This window comes from Loxodonta africana, chromosome 14 (assembly GCF_030014295.1).
Source record: "Loxodonta africana isolate mLoxAfr1 chromosome 14, mLoxAfr1.hap2, whole genome shotgun sequence".
NCBI lineage: Eukaryota > Metazoa > Chordata > Mammalia > Proboscidea > Elephantidae > Loxodonta > Loxodonta africana.
This window is the reverse complement of record NC_087355.1, coordinates 53,299,294-53,314,198: the sequence shown is the minus strand read 5'-3', so window position 1 is coordinate 53,314,198 and position 14,905 is coordinate 53,299,294.

The window sequence follows — 14,905 nt, the reverse complement described above, 5'->3', positions numbered from 1 at the left end:
GCTGGTAGATTCAATCTGACCCAGAGCTCTTTTACTAAAGTTTTGCTGGCAGGGTTTGTGGAGTGAGGTTGAAGAAGTTGAGAGCAACCCTCAAATCAGATACTTAGGACACTTCTGAGTTCAAACCTCAACTGGACTTTCAATCACCATTTGAATGGATTCTTAGAATTTCAGGGGTAGGAAGCCATCTTAGAAAATGGCCCATGGGGTCAGCATTATATTGCTTTTGGTCAAATACATCTGCAAGACAATCCCTCATTTTATAGGTAAAGAAACTAAAGAGAAAGGATACATGATTTGCCTGAAGTCACACTAGTTATGAACGGCTTGGCTGGAATCAGGACCTAAGTCTCCCAAATGGAGATCATGGTTATCAACCTTGACTGCACGTTGGAATTGCTTGGGGAGCTTTAGAAGTTACTGGCGCCGAGGACCCGTCCCGGAGATGTTGTTTTCGCTGGTCTTGGGTGCAGTTGAACACTGGTAATTTTAAGAGCTCCCAGGTGATTCTAACATGCATTAAGGTTGAGATCCACTGATCTGTCTCAGTTTTTGCTCTTGCAAAAGGACCTATAATACCTTCCATTACAGCCGTTCTTCCCATCTTTCCACTTTTTCCTTCCAAATTAATCCGCTTCCCCACCATTGTTTATGTATTTCAATAACTATGAAAGCCCAGTGACCAAAAACGCAGCAGCTCGTGGGTGGAGGAGGATGGGTGGGCTGGGACCTGGAGGGTGTGGGGAGGAGGGCCTAAAACCACAGAGCACAGCAGACACCAAGTTCTCAGGCCTGCTGATGACTGGCCAGATGGTGGACTTCAAAGCAGAATGCACCAGGGGAACCAAGGCCACTCCAGCAGCACCAGCAGCACCAGCACTAGCACCAGCACCAGCACCAGCACCACCAGCACCAGCAGCACCAGCACCAGCAGCACCACCACCAGCACCAGCAGCACCAGCACCAGCACCACCAGCACCAGCACCAGCACCACCAGCAGCAGCAGCAGCAGCACCAGCACCTGCACCAGCACCACCACCAGCAGCAGCAGCACCAGCACCTGCACCAGCAGCACCAGCAGCAGCAGCAGCACCAGCACCAGCACCTGCACCAGCAGCACCAGCAGCACCAGCAGCACCAGCAGCACCAGCACCAGCAGCACCAGCAGCACCAGCACCAGCACCAGCAGCACCAGCAGCACCAGCACCAGCAGCACCAGCACCAGCAGCAGCAGCACCAGCACCAGCACCAGCAGCAGCAGCACCAGCAGCACCAGCACCAGCACCAGCAGCAGCACCAGCACCAGCAGCAGCACCAGCAGCAGCAGCACCAGCACCAGCAGCACCAGCAGCAGCAGCACCAGCACCTGCACCAGCAGCACCAGCAGCACCAGCAGCACCAGCACCAGCACCAGCAGCACCAGCAGCAGCACCAGCAGCACCAGCACCAGCACCAGCACCAGCAGCACCAGCAGCAGCACCAGCACCAGCAATACACTCGACATTTACATTTAAATATGCTTGGGTTTTGGATTCTATCCGGGAGCAGCAGCCAGCAGAAGCTAACAGCCCCAAGTCCCAGCAGGCAGCAAATGGCTTTTGGGGCTGAAAAACTGGGCTAACGGGACCTTGAAACCAGGCCCTAGACCAACTCATTTCACCACTGAATTACTCGTCCCTTGGTTGTGAGAGAGGCTTTCCATTTGACTTAGTTGGATGAGTAAAGTGCATGCTGAATCCTGTCTGAGAAGGGCAGTGGTAAAAAAAATGAAATAAAAAATTACCTTTCCTGACAAGTGTGGTATGATCCCACTTATGCAAAATGTCTAGAGTAAGGCAAATGTGTAGAAGCAAGAGTTTATTAGTGACTGTCAGAGTCAGGGGAGGGAAAAACGGGGAGTTTATTACTTCTATGGGTACTGAGTTTCTGTTTGGGGTGATGGAAAAATTTGGAAATGTATGGTGGTGACGGTTGCACAAGAGGATGACTGTAATTAATGTTGCTGAATTGTACTTGTGAAAAATGGTGAAATGGCAAATGTTTTGTAACATATATTTTTACCAAAATTTAAAAAAAAGAAAGTTGTTAGTGGTTTCCAGGCAATGGAGGGATGTGGGAATGGGGAGTTATGGTTTCTCTTTGGGGTGATGAAAAACTTTTGGAAATGGATAGTGGTGAAAATAACACATGCTTAAAATAATGCATTTTTTGTTATATGTTTTACCAGAATTAAAAATAAATAACTAGCTTCTCCCTTTGAGAAAAGTGATCAATACGAGAAAAGTCTGTTCCAGAAGTCTAAGACCTTTACAAAAAGGACTTTGTCAGCAGAGGAAGAAAGAGATGCAGGAATCAGAGAAGGAAATGGACTGCAGGTCCAGTTGCCTCTATGAACTACTACCTCCTTTGCCATGAGATCAGAAGAAGTGGATGGTGCATAGCTACCATTACTGAACATTTTGATCAAAGAACCAATAGATGGATTCTGATCAAAAGGAGGGAAATCAAGGAAGAGAATTTCAAATTCATAGGGAAACCAGACTTACTGGATCCATTGAGACTGGGGGAACACCAAAATCCATTGCCCCAAAATAATAATCTTTGAACCTTGAACCGAAACTATCCCATGAAGCCGTCAAGCTAAACAACAGTTTAACTCAGTTAATAAAGAATGTTTGCTTTGAGCATTGCGCTCTTACGAGAAGTATCTCTATGAGTTCAAATTGACAACAGTTAATCTAAAGCACAGATGAGAACTTCAGTGGGCAGAGAGTCTAACTAATGGTGATGAAAAAATATGGTAGAGAGTGAGAATGGTGACACAAGATGAAGTGGGCAACCAATGTCATTGAATTGTACAGGTAGAAATTGAGAATGGATGTATGTTTGGTTATGCACATGTCCACCAAAAATAAATTCTTAATATTTTAAAAATAAAAAATTAAGTGCTTTGTGCCCACATTGGTGTTACTGGAGAGTGCCATCTCCCCAGAAGGAGCTGCAGGCGAGGCCAGCCAAAGCCACACCTCCGGGCTTTCAGATCTCCTGGCTCTGACCTCGTCTCCTGGGAAAATGCACCAATCAGGAGGGACCACTTATAGGCAGAGGCTAGCAGATTCCCATGATGCTCTGCCACACAGTGGGGAGATCCTGAGAAGATGGGTTCAGGTCACTGTTACCTGTTTCCCACCCTTCCAAAAGCCAAAGAGGTGCAGGTTTTCCCATGAACAACCAACCAGGCAAATATCTGATCCTGCTGGTAATGTGCATGCCAGGTCTGACTACATAGACAGTAAGTAGCTTCGATTTTTCTGAAAGATGTGAGGCTCCAGTGATGACTACTGACTGCTTTCCTGCAGCTGGCTTTTACCTGCAGAGTTTCTCAGCATTCTGCTTTCCAGCCCTCACCATGAGAATCCCAGAGTTGAGCACTTTAATGATATCCAAATTCTCTTTTTAGTTTCATCCAATTATTTCTGGAGCATACATTCCACAGTTTCTTGAAGGAAAGGAAAATAGAGATGGTACTTTATGCCTCAGGGCACAAAAACTTGAGCAACAGTCTCCTTGATATATATTACTTTTGTGGTGTATTCTAGGGCCATAATAGAAAGCGCTTTGAAACTACTACCAATTACAGCTTTAAATTCTATGTGTAAGCTAGTTAGGGATCAGGTTGCTCCACCATCTGGTCCTTGGGTGGTGCAAATGGTCTGTGCTTGGCATTGAATATCCTACAGAGTACAGCTCTACCCTGACACACATGTGGCTGCCATAAGTCAGAATCAACTCCAGTTGCTCCACTCTCTGATTTAGGGCCTGGGGATGCACTTATTCATTTCTCAAACATTATTATTGAGGGGCCTCCTGTGTGATTAATTCTGTGCTGAGCAGTGGACACAGAGGCAAATTAGCTTATACTGTAATGGAGGGTAGAGATACCTGAATATAGGTGACTGTGCTGTATTGTTTGTGCTAGGGTAGAAAGAAGCATAATTATACAACTTCCTAAGGATAGCTGTCGAATCAATGGTGCTGCCAAGATTGGGAAAAACTAACTCCCTAATCTACATCAGGCTAAAATGTCCTAGCACATTTTTTGGCTAAAGTTGTCCATATTTCACTGGGGCCAGGCCCCAGCCTGGTAGAGACCTATTGAAGGTAAAGGTAGTAAGAAGCCAAGATGAAAAGAAGTTGACTGCAGCTAAAAAAAATGTTAAAGTGAGGAAATCCATGGCCTGTTGTGAGGCAACAGTGAGGAAGATGGTACCTGAAATGGGGAGTAACTTTGAGTTAGGTCACGTAGGGCTGAATTATGAAGGCCTTTGTAAGTATGATAGAATAGGGGCTTGGGGGGTTTGTTTTGCTTTTATCTTTTGGGGGGGCCTTGGGTGAAGAAATTTAAGTTAAAAACTCAGATTTTAGGTACTTCACCAACAGTCCATGCAAGGTTCTTCTCTTACGTCATGGAATGAATTGTGTCCCCCCAAAATACGCGTCAGCTTGGTTAGGCCATGATTCCCAGCATTGTGTGGTTGTCCTCCATTTTGTGATTGTAATTTTATATTAAAGAGGATTAGCGTGGGATTGTAACACCCTTACTAAGGTCACATCCCTGATTCAGTGGAAAGGGAGTTTCCCTGGAGTGTGGCCTACACCACCTTTTATCATATAAGAGATAAAAGGAAAAAAAAGCAAGCAGAGAGTGGGGGGCCTCATACCACCAAGAAAGCAGCACTGGGAGCAGAGTGTGTCCTTTTGACCCAGGGTCCCTGCTCCTGAGAAACTCCTTGACCAGGGGAAGATGGAGGACAAGGACCTTCCTCCAGAGCCAACAGAGAGAGAAAGCCTTCCCCTGGAGGTGATGCCCTGAATTTGAACTTGTAGCCTACTAGACTATGAGAGAATAAATTTCACTTTGTTAAAGCCATCCACTTGTGGTTTTCTGTTTTAGCAGCACTAGATGACTAAGACATTTTACTTTTTATTTTTCCTTTTCTTTCCCAACCCTCAATTCCCTTTGCCCCCAGAGCCCCGCTCTACTGTGTTTAACGTCTTTAGATGTACGTGCATTCTTGTAAAACAGATGGGATTTATGTGAACGTGTCTTTAATTTACACACATGATAATATGCTATAGATCGTGCTTTGTTTCTTATGTTTTTCCCTTTACACTAGGTTTTTAGGAGCCCTGGTGGTGTCCTGGTTAAGGGCTATAGCTGCTAACCAAAAGGTCGGTAGTTCAAATCCACCAGCTACTCCTTGGAAACCCTATGGGGCAGTTCTACTCTATCCTATAGGGTGGCTATGAATCGGAATAGACTTGACAGCAACGGGCAATGAGCCAGGTTTTTAAGATCCATCAATATTGTTATATATATATATGTGGTTGGTGGTTTCCTTCTGCCACTTAGTATTCTGCAGTGCACATCTGTCACATTTTCCAATCTCTTCCCCTAGCAATAAGCATCTAGGCTGCCTCCAAGATCCTCTAGAAACCCCAAGCAATGCTGTGATGAACATCCTTATGGACCTGGAGGAGAATTTCTTTATATATACATATATATACACATCTAAAAGAGTTTGTCACAGGTCATAGGGTGTATTTGTGCTTAATTTCAACAGAAAAGCTGCCAGATGGCTTTTCTGAGTGGTGGCACCAGTTTACACTCCCTCTAGCAGTGCCCAAAAGTTCCATCTTCCACATTCTCAGCTGCACTGACTATTATCTCTTTTCTGATATTGGTCATTCTAAGAGAGGAGCTTGGAGCCCTGGTAGTGCAATGGTTAAGTGCTTGGCTGCTAACAGAAAAGTTGGTGGTTCAAACCCACCCAGCAGCTTCATGGGAGAAAGACCTGGTGATTTGCTCCCATAAAGATTACAGCCTAACAAGCCTCATGGGGCTGTTCTGCTCTGTCACATGGGGTCGTTATGAATTGGAATGGACTTGAGGGAGCCTGACAACAACAACAGAGAGGAGCCTGGACTAGATGCAATAGGGCACCTCACAAATGCCATGAGAAAAGGGATGCTTTAGAAGAATTGTGCAGGAATGATCTGACTTGCAACACCAAAAGATGCAACATATATGTATTCTCTGAAGTTAGTGAGATATTTAGCATTACAAATGCAAGATGTTTTCCACAGGTACTTCTTTTTTGCACAAGTACCCCATTCAATTTTTGTTCCCACTCCCCATGTTAGTTTGTACTGACTTGGCCTGAAACATCATCTGACTTATCTGTGGCAGCCTTCACATGGTTTATAGAGGCAGGCAGGGAAGGAAGGTGGGGCTGCAAGATCAGAGCGTCCTGCTAAGCAGAAGCTCACAGCCTCACTAGATGTGCTGAGCCTCCCTCCCTGCCTTCCACAATCATCCTCGGTGGGTCATTTTTGTGGGATATTAAAGAGACAATAAGCAATCACAATTAATATTTGTAGAGTGCTTTTAGATAGATAGAGACAGATGCTGCTGAGTGGATTCCAACTCATGGCGACCTTACGTTCCAACAGAACAAAATGTTATCCTCATGATCACCTGCATGTTCGAGTCCATCATTGCAGCTATTGTGCCAATCCATCTCATCGAGGGTCTCCCTTGCCCTCACTGGTCCTCTACCTTACCAAACATGATTCTTCCTCCAGCGATTGACTCCTCCAGATATCGTGTCCAAAGCAAGTGAGTTTTACAATGTTCTGTTGTGATCCATAAAGTTTTCATTGTCTAATTTTCAAAACTAGATCCCCAGGCTTTTCTTCCTATTCTGTCTTATCCTGAAAGCTCCACTGCAATCTGTCCACTATGGGTGATCCTGCTGGTATTTGAAATACCACTGGCAAAGCTCCCAGTATCATAGCAACACATAAGCCACCACAACACTACAAACCGGCAGATGTGTGCTGAGTAAAGTACTTCAGGCCTTTGCTACTCAAAGTGTGGTCCTCAGACCAACAGCTTAGGTATCAGCTGGGATGGTGTTTGTTAGAAATGGGGAAATTTACAGCCCATCCCAGACCTGAAGGAGAATCTGCCTTTAACAACATTCTCCAAGGAAGTCTACACACATTAAGCTTTGAGAAGCACTGCTTCAGCCTTTGCCAGTTTCCCACAGATTGTTTTATTTAAACTCTTCCCATCACTGGTTTTCTTGGGCATGGTTATTATGGTCACTCCCACCTTACATGGGGAAGCTGAAGTGGAGTAGGTTAAGGTGACTAGCCCATGAGTCCCCAGGACAGGCTTGTACAAACAGATCTCTAGTCTCTGCAGTTGCCTTGAAAGGTCATATTTTGTTTACATCCTCTTTTCCCCATGCTCCACTTTTCCTCATGCCAAAAGAAAAACACCCAGGTGGAGCTCATTCCTGAGCCAATCTGGAGGTGAGGCCTCTCAGCCTCGTGCTCCTCAGGAATATAAATTGCCTGCTTGAGACCAAGAAGCACTCACGGCCATTCAGCCTCAACCCCTCTCCCTCAGCTTCTCTGCTCCTTTGAGTTAGGTTGCTTTTGGGTGCCAAGTGCCATGTTGACGCCTGTGACAGAGCAGAGCTGCCCCATAGGGTTTTCTAGGCTGTAATCTTTAGGAGAGCAGATCCCCAGATCTTTCAGGTGGGTTCTAACCACCAAACTTCTGGTTAGTAGCTGAGCATTCTTTCCTGAATGTGGGATGGGAAGAGATACTAGCGAGTCCCTCCCTTGTGTGAAGTTTATTAGGGTCCATTTTTCTACTTAAAAGCAGGTTAAGCGGGTAGCTCAAGAGGTTTGTGGAGAAAATTCAGGGGGTCTGGAACTTGGATAGGAAAAAACATCTTTATTTTTACTAACCTATAAACAAACCTTAGCATTTCCTTCATTATAATTATAGGAAGCAAACCACAGTAGTATTGAAAGCACCTATGACTTTGTCATTAATAGAAATCACGGATCCTTCCATACTATAACTTGCATATCTTGAAATCTTCAATATTACTTTCATTATTAGACCCATGCTAGATCTTAATATTTAGTGTATTAAAAAAGTTGCTATATTACAATTTTATTTTTTAATATGTTGATAATTGTAAATCAATAGAATGATTTCCTTTGTAATCTTGGTGGTAGAGTGGCTAAGTGTTTGGCTGCTATCCAAAAGGTCAGCAGTTCAAATCCACCAGCCACTCCTTGGAAACCCTACGAGGCAGTTCTACTCTGTCCTATAGAGTCATTATGAGTCAAAATCGACTCAATGGCAATGGGTTTGGTTTTAGTTTGGTTTGTAATCTAAGAATTTTATGAATTTAAAAACATTATTCCGAGAAAAAGGAGCCCTGGTGGCACAGCAGTTAAAGCGCTTAACCAAAAGTTTGGTGGTTTGAACCCACCAGCCACTTCACGGGAGAAAGCTATGGCAATCTGCTCCTGTAAAGAGCATAGCCTAGGAAGCACTACAGGGCAGTTCTACTCTGTCCTACAGGGTTGGTATGAGTAGGAACTGACTTGATGGCAGTGGGTTTTATCATTAGACAGAGTTCATAGTCTTCAATTGTAAAAGGACCATGTCAGATTCTGGTCCTCTGCAAGACTCCAACTAGCAGTTGGAATGCTCCAGTCTGTTTTTGGTTGTTTGGTTTCATTCTCATCGCCCCCCCTCCCCCGACCCATATTTGTTTTATATCTGTAATTTTTGGCAAAATTACATATATTTGTCTTCGGGGCAAAACAAAGGGTTTCCTGAGAAGAATGCACCCCCTTGTACAGAACGAACCCCAAAGGACAACACGCATGACCCTTGCCATTTTTCTAGATCTCAACATTCAGAAGATTTCAATTAAAAATGCCATGTGCTGGACAGGGGACCATCAACCATAGCTTTCCCTTGTTACTCACCTTTCTGCAGGTTAATGTTACAATCTCAATTATAATCCACAAAGAAGCAGGAAGATGTTCAGCCTTAGAAAAGGAATACTCCTCCTTCTCATGCCAGGATCCTGAATCTGAAAGGGTACAGATTAGGAACCTAGACTATCCAGAGAAAATGGAAGCTCATACTTCTAAGCAAGCTGTAAGAGCTCTGCCTTTATAATTATTGATGTGCAGAGAAAAATCTAGATAGAGTAGGTGCAAAAAAGCAGGATACAAAATAAACCCAACCCAACTCATGGTGACCCTATAGGACAGAGTAGAACTGCTCCAAGGCTACAAATTTTTATGGGAGCAGGCTGCCACATCTTTCCCCCCGCAGAGCCACTGGGTGGGTTTGAACCGCTGACCTTTTGATTAGCAGCCAAGTGCTTAACTACTGCACCACCAGGATTCCTCTGATACAAAATAGGGTATATTATTACAGAGAGAAGGAGCAGGTAAGGGGGTGAGGCAGAGAAAAAAATCTGAGCATATATGGATCAAAATAATGTTGACTAATTCTAGGTAGTAGGATTATAGGGAATTTTCATTTTTGTATTCCTTATTCTAAAGTTTTTTTTTGTTTGTTTTTTGCTATGAATGTGTATTGCTTTTCTTGTTAAAAAAAATAAGGCAATGCAGCTATTTTCATTTGTAAAAATCAAAATGTTAAGCGGCAATATTTCCTTGGAACCTTGCAGAGCCCTTTGACCACTTAGCTATGTTCTCACCTCTTGGGGAAGAGAATAAAGAGCAGAATGAAGAGTGGAGACATTTCATTTCTTTTCCCAAAAAGTCCTAATTCAAAGTGTTATACGATGGCCTTCATACAGTGGGTCAAATTGGGGCCTCCATTTTCTTAGTGAACCAGGCAACAGCCTGTGCATAGCTGTGATCAGTCAAGGTGAACTCCCTTCCTTCCTTCCTATTACACATTTATTCCATCTCAAATGGGTCAGCAGAGGACTTGGTGGTGGTGGTGGTGGGAAATTTTTCTTCCAGGTCTCCATACCTCCCCCTTCACATTAAAAAAAATTTTTTTTTCTCTTACTATCCCCCATTTTTCTTCATTTTCTATTTTATCAGTGTCCTCAATTCCCCTTCCTGTGGCTTTCTCTCAGGTGTTTTAGATTCTTTAATAAAAAAAAAAAAAAGTGCTCTTAAAATGAGTATTTTACTACAAGGGAGGGGAGGGGTGGGAATAAAAAAATAAATAAAACAAAATGAGTATTTTGAAAACTGTGGCTGTCTACGCCAGAGCTGAAACAAACACACATCCAAAGTTCTGGTTATTTTTGCGGCATGGTAAACCACCCCAAAACCTAGGAAGCCTGCAGGGAGGGACACAGAAGCAGGAGTAAGGAGCTGTGGGGCGCTGAGGAGGTAGGCGCCTAGGCTGTTCTTCCATTTTGCACGATTCTGTGCCTCAGATGAGTAGGGATGGCTCATCTCTCCTCCAGCTGGTTTGAGCTGGGCCCGCTTGGCTAGCTGGAGGGTCTGAGACAGCCCCACCCAATCCTGGCTGTTGGTTGGGAGGCTTTGGTTCTCCTCCAGTGGTCTGTCTGTCTCCACGTGTTCTCTCATTATTCAGTAACTCCTCTGCCCAGTGGCTAGTTTCCAAGCAGGTAAAAAATGGAAGTTTCAAGACTTCTTAAGGCCTAGGCACAAAGTCACGCAACACCACCTCCGCCTCATTCTATTGGTCAAAGCAAGTCACAGAGCCAGCCAAGAATCAAAGGGAGGGGAAGCAGATGTCACCTCTTGATGCCAGGGTGGCAAAATCACATTAGAAAAGGCTATGTGGGGTGGGAGGGATAAACTGTGGCCATCTTTAGAAGCAATGCCACACCCAATCTGCAGAATTCAAGACTAAAAAAAAAAAACCATGGTAGTTGGTATTAGCGAAAATAATAATATTCACCAGCCAGAAGGGATAATTTTTTTCTTATCTGCCTGACACTTTCACTTTCTGAATCAGCTCTTGTTTGCCTCTCATTTCCACTTTACATCACACTAGGCCAGAAAATCACAAGAGTGTGGCCCAATGAAAGAAGTCTTCGCATCACCCTTTGCCAGTATTTCAACCGTGGGGCTGCTCTCTCTGTCTCCGTCTTCCTGTGTTTGCGTTAAGAAGCAGTGTTCCCATAGGCTTACCCTCAGTTCTCTTTTCTCTGGTTTCGCACTCTTCCGGGGGATTTTACTCACTCCCTTGGCTTCAACTGCCATCTACACCCTGATGACTCCCATTTTAATCCTCAGCCCAGGGCTTTCTCTCCTGGGCTCCAGGCCTGAAATTCCAACTGCCTCTTGGACATCTCTATTTGGATGTTCCACAGGTAACCTCATCTTTACATGGCCTAAACGAAATTTGGCATTTTCTTCCTCTTTTTCAAAATCTACTCCCTTCTTATATTCCCTTCAGGTGCCCTGTCCATCTAGTGAATTGAGCCAGGAACTTGGTGGTCCTCCTTGACACTAACCTCTTCCTTATGCCCAACATCCAAATCACTCACCAAATCCTGCTAGCTCTTTATATCTCTACTCCATCCTCTCCATGCCTCTCACCATTTCCTTAGTTTAGGACAACATCATCTTTGCTGCCTGGATTACTATGAAAGCTGTCTAAGTGGTGTTAGACCCCTGCCCTCTGGTCCATTCTCCACACTGGCGTAGAATGAGTTTTCTAAACCATCATCCCTTGCTTAAAACTTGTCAGTAGTTTCTCATGTCCTCAGCATAAAAGTTCCATTCCTTAGCATGGCATACAAAGTCCCTTTAAGGTTCTGGGCTGCTTTCCTTAACAGGGTGAGCTCCTCATCTCACCTCTCAAATCTGTGATCTGGACAATTCAGACCATCCTGAATCCCTATGCTGTACTTCCTGCCTCCATCCCTTCATTTCCTCAGCTAAGGAATCAACCTGGGAAAGCTTTCCTTCACCCCTTGCTAGGTCCTCTCAGGACAATCTGGACACACTCTTAGCATTTACCAGACTCTTATTGTAATGGTGGAGTTTCTGGGTGGTGCAAGTAGTTAAGCACTGGGCTGCTTACAGGAAGGTTAACATTTGAGCCCACCCAGAGGTGCCTCAGTATAAAAGCCTGACAATCTACTTCTGAAAAACTTTCGAAAACCCTATGGAGCACAGTTCTACTCTGACATACATGAGGTCATCATGGGTTGGAATGGACTGGACAGCAAGTGGGGGGATTGTAATAGCCCTCACTGATTTGTTTCTCTCACTATCCTGGAAGCTTCTTGAGGACAAGGACTGTGTCTTTTATTATGGTTGTTTCCCAGGGTCTGGCCAGTGCTTGGCATATGGTGGGGCAATGAATGAATGAATGGTGATGATACCCATTGACTGTAATGAGCAAAGAGATAATGACTGGCAGGTGCAATGTCCTTTAATGTCCAAAACTGAACTGAGGGTCCCTTACATGTGAACTCCCTCTCCACTTCCTTCATTATTCCCATCTAAGGAGAAACTCTATGGGGGCAGTTCTACTCTGTCCTATAGGGTCGCTATGAGTCAGAATCGACTCGACGGCACCGGGTTACTGGGTTAAGGAGAAATCAGCACCATCAGCAAGAAGGGCCAGCATCCATCCGAGGTACTGCTCATTCTGCCCAAGGACTTTATTTTACTCATGCCCAAGATGACAGTTTTCCATGTGTGACCCAGAAATGTCTCTCCTTCTTCAACTTCCATTTCTACTCCTCAAATGTTGCTCTAGGTCAGGCTGTCATCAACTCTTGCTGGGATAAAAAATCTGTAGTCCCCCCCCCAGAAAGGTATAGAAGGAGCCACACTTGTGCCTGGGTATTTGTCTATATTCAGGCTCTAGCTCCTGTGGGTCTTCAGAGACAACCTACTTTATTTCCTCCATTCCAAAAATCTTAAGTGTCTAATATAGAACAGACATTGGATCATAAAAAATGATTATGATATAGCCACCATCCTGAAGAGTATAGGCAGTATTGTAAAATACTACTTAGAATAAGACGTGGTGAGTGCTCCCCTCCCAGTATGGAGGTGTGGCAAAGTGGTATGGGAGCAGAGGAGCACAATCAATTCATCCTGGGGTTCTCAGGGTAAGTTTCAACAAGATGACAGTGAAACAAAGACCTTGAAAGCAAGGAAGGCAAAGGCGCCCTTCAAGGATAAAAATGTACCAAGCTACCGTGGCCTCCTGTAGCACTTTAAAGAAAATTCAGATCTCATACCATGGCCTGGAAACTCCTTCTGCCTCACTCACTCTGCAACTTTGTCACCTCCCGCTTTCCCCAAACCAAAACCAAATGAACAAAAGCATGAGCAACACGATGTTTACTGAGTGAGGAAGTGGCATAGAGACATGAAAATGCACATATTTGAGGAACAGCAAGTTGTTCGCTATAGCTGTGGGCAAGGGTTATGTCTGGGTAGGAGATGAGACTGGGAGGGTTCGGTGTGGGGGGGCGACTGTGAAGCTGTAACTGGAACGGCCTTTAATCTCCTAGGCAACTGGGCGTCATGGATCACTTTTATGCAGGGGCTGTCATGATAGGATTACGACTTTTAATAACTCATCCTGGTGGTAGAGTGGAGTTTGGACACTGGAAGGTATCTGGGGGCACCAGTGGTGGTTGGGGTGGCGGGGGGGACTGCAGATTTTTTATCCCAGCAAGAGTTGATGACAGCCTGACTTAGAGCAACATTTGAAGAGTAGAAATGAAGTTGAGGAAAGAGAGACATTTCTGAAGCAAAACTGCTGGGATTTGGGGACCAATGGATGCAGGGCTTTGAAGGAGAGGGTGAAGGCTGAATGGGAGAGGGGAGAGAGAAGTCCATACGGAAAGAGTAGAAAGAACAATTTTAGTTTTGGTTATGCTGAGTCTCAGGTATCTGAGGAACATCTTTCTCTGAATCTCCAGGAATTGTGCCACCACCACACTGTTCCTCCTACCCCTTTTCTCTTTTTTCTTCCCTGTTTTGAATCACTCCCACAAGTCATAAATGCTTACTGCTTCTCAGCATGCTGGGGCGCCATGCCAGCAAAGCCCCACATTCCTGAGGAAGGGATTGGGTTCAGGCCTGGAGGGACTGTGGCTACCCCAGGGCGGCAGCCCTCTGACAGGAAGGAAGGCAGGCCTGCTGGCTGGGCACAGATGGGAGCTTCCTCTGCTGCAGCAGGTGCTGAGGGCCAGCTGCTCCAGTCCCTCAGGCTCCGATCAACAGGATGGGACAGCCTGGGCGGAAGGAAGCCTGCAGGGCGGGACACCCCTGCAGACAGAAGAGGGGGTAGGGGAAGGTGGGAGGCAGGAAGAGCTGCTTGGACTGCTGAGCTGGCACCCCTCCAGCTGATCAGGAGAGGCAGTGACAGGAGGCCATTCAGTCCGCTTCCCCTCTGGCCTACTATTATTATTACTAGTATTGTCGTTGTCTAGCCTGGGCCTTTAGATATACTAGAAAGATTCATCCAAAGATGTTTATAGACTTGGCAGTTTCCAAAAATATTCATTCCCTTTCTAAACTCACCTTGTGGTTATTGGGAGAAAAAGGAAACTTGCATTATTTTTCCAGTTACACAGAGAGGTCAGACAGCTCCCTCGAGGGGCTGTAATTTGTCTGGTGTTTAGCCTGCCCAAAAGAGGCGGTAAAATCTCTGGCTTGCTTTAAGCTCTGTAACCACTAACCCCTCTCCAACAACAGCTGCTGTGAGCAGGCACCAAAAGGGGACAAAAAAGGAACCAAAGCAGAGCCATGAGCTCCCGATCAGGAGGCCCCAGCTCTGGGCACAGCCGCAGCACCGACGAGGAAGGATTCCGTCAAGAAGGGCAGCCTGAATCCGACCGGCCTGGGAGGGGCTCTCTGTAGGCCTTGGCCGGGGGAGAGGTGGATCTACCTTTAAAACAGTTTGTAGACTGCAATTTTAACTTTCTCTACACCAAGGTCAAAACTCGATTCTGCAGCCCAGCGTCGAAGACAGGAAGGCTAAAGACTCGAGTCAACGGCTCCCCACACCCTATCGGTCCATTTCTCC